We start from the raw sequence: 6,835 nt of genomic DNA on the forward strand, positions 1-6,835 counted from the left end.
TATTCTACCGTTTAACTTTCATTCTACATATGTTCTCAGAGCTGGACGGGGTTTTCTGCAAACAACATATATATGGGGGTCTTGTTGTTTTATCCATTTAGTCCATTCTGTCTTTCAGTTGGAGAATTTAATTCCCAGACAAACAAAGCTTGAGAGAAGATACATCCATCTGAACTGTCCTATAGGAAATATGAAAAAGAGTTCTTAAAACTAACAGAAAGAAAAATTCATAAGTAAGAACAAAACATTGGATGGTATAAAATTCACTCACAAGAGTAACTATGCAAAATCAGAATGTTCTACTACTGGAATTAATGGTACATAACCATTCATCTCATTAATATAAATATTTTTAAAACAGATAAACTAATAACTGCATTAATATAACAATACAGGCAATGTATCAACGATGTGAAAGTGGACATCAAAAATTCAAACTGTGTGGAAAATGGAATGCAATATTCATTTTTGTATCTCTGTTTTTTGTTTATTTCCTTAACTTTAGGGTCATATGAAGTTGCTATTATTTCAAAATAGCTTCCTATAATCTAAAGTCTTTTTAAAGCCTCATGTTAAAACCCAAGCAACAATTTATTACATATAAATCAAAAATAATAAGAAAGAATCATTTTATTTCAGTAAATCACAGCAGCAAAGAAAACTGTTAGAGACTGTAAGAGGTAAAATGAACAACAATAGCGTTAGAAAACAAGTTACAAAATAGCTGTAAAAAGAAGTTGCCAGGAATAATGAAGCTGAAATGTGTATATAATACATGTTACAGTTTGGATCTGAGTTGTTTCCCAGAGGTCTGTGTTAAATGCTTGCTTCTCAGCCCATTGCACTGTCAGGACATGGTAGCAGTTTTAAGAGGCAGAATCTTGTGGGAGTTTTGAGTCCCTGGTGGGGGGCCGTAGAAGGGGAAGGTATAACCTCACTGTGTTCTTTCTTCTTCATGTCTGAGCCATCAGCTGAGTGCTGTGCATTGCCTATGCTCCCATCATGATGAGCCACCACAGGCTCAAAGGGATGGGACATCGGCATGGACTGAAACCTCAGGCACGATAAGCCTTTCCTCCTATGAGCCCATTGCTTCTGGTATTTTGTTATCATAACAGGAAACTGACACAGCTCAGGTAACGCACAAACAGTAGCGGAGACCTTTACTATTAATGTCAAATATAAAGCGCTGTTCATCATTGCATGTGCTCTACTAGCTGGTGGCCCACGAGGTTTGTTCACGGCAACACCACCACAAACACAGGGAAAGGCTAAGCACCGTGACATTGCAATGACTGTAGTCAGTGCCCTGTATCCGCACTGTAGCCTGGACTGAAGTCAGAGCTCAGTAGATGAATGGCTCCTGTGTTTCAAACCTCAACATGCTGTTAACTTAATTGAGCAAACACAATATATTTCTAAAATCATATGGGTGTGTTTCTTATGTATCAATTTATACATCATTCTACTTATTTTCCCAATAGCCAAAAGGGTAGCTGGCCACAGTAACGTGTGGAGCACCAATATTTTATAGTCATGGTGTATTTACATTCTTACTGATAGTAAAGTGAGTTGTTGATGGAAAAAATTTACATGATAGACGCATACTTACTTCTGGTTGAGGGACATTGGCATTCTGTTATTCATTTGTAAGAGTTTGTATTGTGCAAACTATTTTTCCAAAAAAACACTATTGTGCTTTCCAGTTAGTCATTCCATTCTTTGAGCTGTCTTCAATTTTTGATCGTGTCTAGAGTTACAAAAGTTTTAAATTATGATAAAGTCTGACATACGTGTTTTTGCTTTTGCTACTTACATTACTACCATCATTTCATGTAACAGAAGCTTATTGAAATTAATTTTTATGTTCTGTTCTACAGGTTTGATAGCTTTAGATCTAGCACTTAGGTCTACGATCCATCTTATTTCAGTTGAGTACAGGATATGAGAAAGAAATCCAACTTGTGTGTGGATATCCACTTGTGCCAAAAACACTTGTAAAAGTGTATTTGACCTCTTTGAATTGTCATGGCTTATTTGTAAAACCAATACATCATAAATTTAATGGTCAACTTTAGATTATCAGTTCTACCCATTTATCTTCTCATTCATCCTTATATTAGTACCATAATATCTTGATTACTATCACTTTGTAGTAAGTTTTGATATTAAGGAGTGTAAGTTCATCACTCCTACTTTGCCCTGCCTATCAGGATTGTTCCAACCATTCTAGATAACTTACTTTCTCATCTAAATGTTACAAACTGCCTACTAAATAATGCAGCTGAAGTTTTGGCTGGTTATTATTTTTACAAATACATAGCATTGAATCTAAGATCCATTTTGAACATTTTGCCATTTGACAATATGAAGCCTTCTTTCTGATCCAAGAATAATGGATTTTCTCATGTATTTAAGATTTTTTCAGTATGTTTTATAATTTTCAATTCACATAGCTTACACTTACTGTGCTTAAAACATTCCTAAGACTTTACCTTTCTTCTTCCTTGTGTAAATGGAAAAACCTTATTTTCATTTCTACATTGATCATTGCAAGCATAGAAGAATACAGTTGACTTGTATATAGAACTTGTATACTGAAATTTTGCTGAATTTGTTTTTTGGTCTAATTGCATTTTAGCCAGTTTCTTAGCACTTTTGTACACCATGATGTTTATTTGTGAAGCGAGTTTGACTTGTTCCTTTCTAATCTGGATAACTTTTATTGCTTTTTCTGGTGTAATTGCCTGGAACAGACATCTAGTAGAATACTGGACAGAAGTGGAAAGAGTAGCATCTTCATATTATGTCTAAGCTTCGTGAAGTACTCAGCCATTCAAGATAATTTAGGAAGTTGTGTGAGTTTTATGTGAACGCTGTTGATAGGTTGGGCAAATCCCCTTCTTTGTTTGATGCATTGATTGTTTTTTACCATGAAAGGACTACGATTTTTTCTACAACTGTTGTTGTTATCATACAGTGTCCTTTTTAATATGGTGAACTTGAAATGGTCTTCACCTCATACTGAGATCCTGTCCTGCAAAACTCATCATAACTTGAAAATATTGAAAACCAAAAATACACTCACTACACCTACCCCAGCAAACATGGACATTAAATCACTGGATCTTAGCCTTGTGATCCTTTGACTAATGGAACTACTACCCACCATCTCTGAGAGCTCCATCCCATCTGTCATAAGCTGCAAGCAGATCAAAACTTGTAGCGTGGTTGCTACTAGGGGAGCTTCAATATTCATTGTTTTCATAAGTTGAGCCAAACTCACATTCTTGGAAAAACATTTTGATCGGTGTGTATAATTATTTTTTATATGTTGCAGGATTTGGTTTCCCCATATTTCCTTAAGAATTTTTGGTTCTATACTCCTAAGATATATGGGTCTGTAATCTTCTTTTCTGGTAATGGCTTTGTTTGGTTTATCTATCAACCTTAAGAATTTGGGATGAGTTTGAAGTACTTTCTTTTATTGAGTGTGTGTGTGTGTGTGTGTGTGTGTGTGTAAATGTGTGTGTTTGCATGTGGGTGTATATTTGTAAAGTTTGTGATTTGGAATTCCTTCTTCAAACTTTCAAAAACACACCTGTGAAATCTCAGCCTGGGGAAGGTATTGAACAGAGAGCAATCACAAAAGTCTTCAGATGAAACCAAGCTATTGAAAAATATCTACGCATTCATTCCAGACCCAAAATATTTTGAGATGGTATGTGTCTTAACCCACAAACTTAGATAGTAATATGTTATTCAGGGATACATAAATAATAAATCAAACAACTAACTGCAATATAGTATCCTGGATTTAAAATAGTATTACTGAAAAACTGGGTAAAATACAAAGAAGTCTTTAGCTCATTTTATACTTTTGAGTCATTCTCAATTTCCTATTTTCCATATGATGTTCTAGTTATATAAGATGATAGCATTATGGGAAGCTGAGGTGTAGATGAAATTCTCCGTACTGGCCCGACAATATTGTCTTAATCTAATATTACTTCAAATTTCAAAACACTTACCTATTAAAACAAACAACAGCTGTCTGGGGTGGCTCACATCTGTAGCCCCACCTTCTCAGGATGCTAAGGTAGGAAGGCTACAAGTTTAAGGCCAATAACTTTGAGGCAAGCAAAGCTGGGGAACTTCACAAAACCCTGCCTCAAAATAAAAGATTTGTTTTACAAGCACTAAAGGTGTAAGTTCAGTGGTATAAAGTGTGTGTGTAAGGCCGTGGGTGAAGCCCTCAGTACCACGCTACAAGAACAGCAATAAAATCTCTGCTAAGGAGAGAGAAAGACAAGTGGGTAGAAAATGGTAGAGCAGCTTCCTTATCGCACTGCTGTTTCACACACAGGTGTTCCTACTTCAGGAAAAAGCCATCAGGCTCCAGGCCCTGTCTCCCGCTTTCCTCTTCCCATCATTCTCCCCGTTACCTGGTCACCACTTACTGTCACCAACCACTTCCTCAAACACAGTTGTCTGTGCCTCACACATCTCTAAAAGCCTTATTTTCAAAATTCTCTGCATTGTATGCACACGGTCCTACTGAATCCATTTGGGAGACATGACTTCTCAAGGGTAGAAGCCGAGACTGACAAACTGTGACAGGAACTCTGAATCAGATTCTGCATTCAGGAAGAGGTTTTTGGTGCAACTTTCCCTCGTGTTTACAAAAGGCACTGTACTTCCCTGATGATTAAGTTACCTTCATTCCAGACTCTAACAGAATTCCTTGACACCATGACTTCCACTGAACAACAGTGCCGGGGGTGCAGCAGTGCCAAGTCCAAAGGCCATGGAGGCTGGTGAGTAGACGAAAAAACTGTTTGAAAACTTTTCATGTTCTTGAAATGTCTTCCTGTAGCTGTAATATCAGGATAAAAGCTGGTCTCAGAGAGTGTATTGGGAAGTGCTAACTTCCGTTCCCCACTGTCTTGCTGGGTGGAGGAAGGAAAGGATCTGCTCTTAAAAGGTTTGAAATAATTCACAGGAAATCATGAGAAACTGGGAAGCAACAAGCACACGAGGAACGTGGTTAGAGAAACGGCCATTAGAGAAATATAAATAAAAACAGTGCTGAGGTTCCATTGTCAATTTCTTATTTTTCTTACATATGATGTTACCATTAAAGGAAGCCAGAGAATGCATGAAGTTCCCCTTACTATTTTGCACCTTTCAGTACATATAAAAATATTTTTAAGATAACTGTTGTGGAGCAATGTGAATTTTGTCTGTACACACCAACACAAATCACACCATAAGCAAAGAAAGCATTCAGGCTCAAGAGATGAAAGGGCATGTAGTGAGAGGACAGCAAAGCTTCTGGGTTATCTGCGAGTCCTGGAAACCCCCGAGCACATGCGTCAGCAGGATTCTTTCGGGCTCTAGGGAATATCCTCACCTTTCGCCTTCCCCATCAGAGTCCTTCTTCCCAGGCACCAGGAACATCAATAACCACGTCAAAGACGGACGTCTGTGTCTCATAAATCCCAGAAAGACCAATTTTAAAACATTTCCAGGAAGCATGTCTCTCAGTAAGATTCCAAGAAGTCCACCAAGGCCAGACTTCTGGACATTAAAAGATAAATTTAAGAGATGTCAGTGACAGGAAACATAAAATATCTTTCTGGATTCAGCAGTGATTCCATGGTACACATGTCTTTCTTTAAGTGCTGAAATTCTTATAACTGTACCTTAAGTATTTTTGCATTCTCCAAACTCTAATTCTTTGGGGCAATATATTCTGGTAACAACTAAATTATTCCCTTCCACTGCTCATTCCCAAGCCCCAGTGCCAAACGTTGGATGGAAATGTTGGCAGGTAAGCAGGGTACAGAACAACAAACAATCAAGCAAACAGGACACTTACAAACTTGGGGATCAAGCCCATTGCTTAATCTTTTCTGTTACCTTTTGTTATTGATTTTACTGATTCTCACTCTGAGAGCGGATATAGTATGATTTTGATCCTTATACATTTGCTATGTTATATCCTTGATGTAGGTCCATGTTGGTGGCTGAACACTTAATGAGAACGTATATATTCTACTCATTATGGGGTGAACTTTACCCATGTGATTGATGGTGCTTGTTGTGGGAATAGCCTAGGTCCAGTGTATTCATGTACTGGCTCCAAGGTGTCATAAAACTGAAGAAGGAGAGGCAAACAGATCTAAGATTACACACAGTGCAATTTATTGGGGGTCTTATGGATGGAAGCATGATCCTGGGCAGTAGCAGGAAAAGTTGGATCTCAGCAAGTTGGGTCATAAGGAGGGAGATATATATATATCCCTAATCCATAAGGAGGATTTCCCTAATGTATATAGATATATAGAGGGATTATATATTATATATTTTATATAGAGGGATATATAATATATGAGGGATTATATATTATATATATATATAAAAATATAAATATAGCTATATATATGGGAAAATTACTTCATCCTGCGGAAAGGTTCCTGGTTTATCTTAAGTCAATATCAAGGCGTCAGGCACATCCCTGGCACCAAGGATAACTATAAATATCTACTTACCACTCCAGTGGTTTTATCTGTTTACAATTTCATGGGAAACTACTTTAGCAAAAGTAAACGAGTGTTTCTCTAGGGCAAACATGTCAGTTAATAATTCAAGAGGACTACACTAAAGTCAAGAGCAGTCCACGCGGTTCTATTTAAACAATGTCTTTAGTGGTATGGTGCTTGCTGCATCTGCCCACTTCAGGGAGAGGATGTGCTCCAACTATAACAATGGATTCTTTTCTTTCTCTTAATTCTTTTTTTGTAATTATTTTATTTTATTTTTTATCTTATGA

The sequence above is a fragment of the Chinchilla lanigera genome, unplaced genomic scaffold (genome assembly GCF_000276665.1).
Source record: "Chinchilla lanigera isolate Chin_1 unplaced genomic scaffold, ChiLan1.0 scaffold00015, whole genome shotgun sequence".
Classification (NCBI taxonomy): Eukaryota; Metazoa; Chordata; class Mammalia; order Rodentia; family Chinchillidae; genus Chinchilla; species Chinchilla lanigera.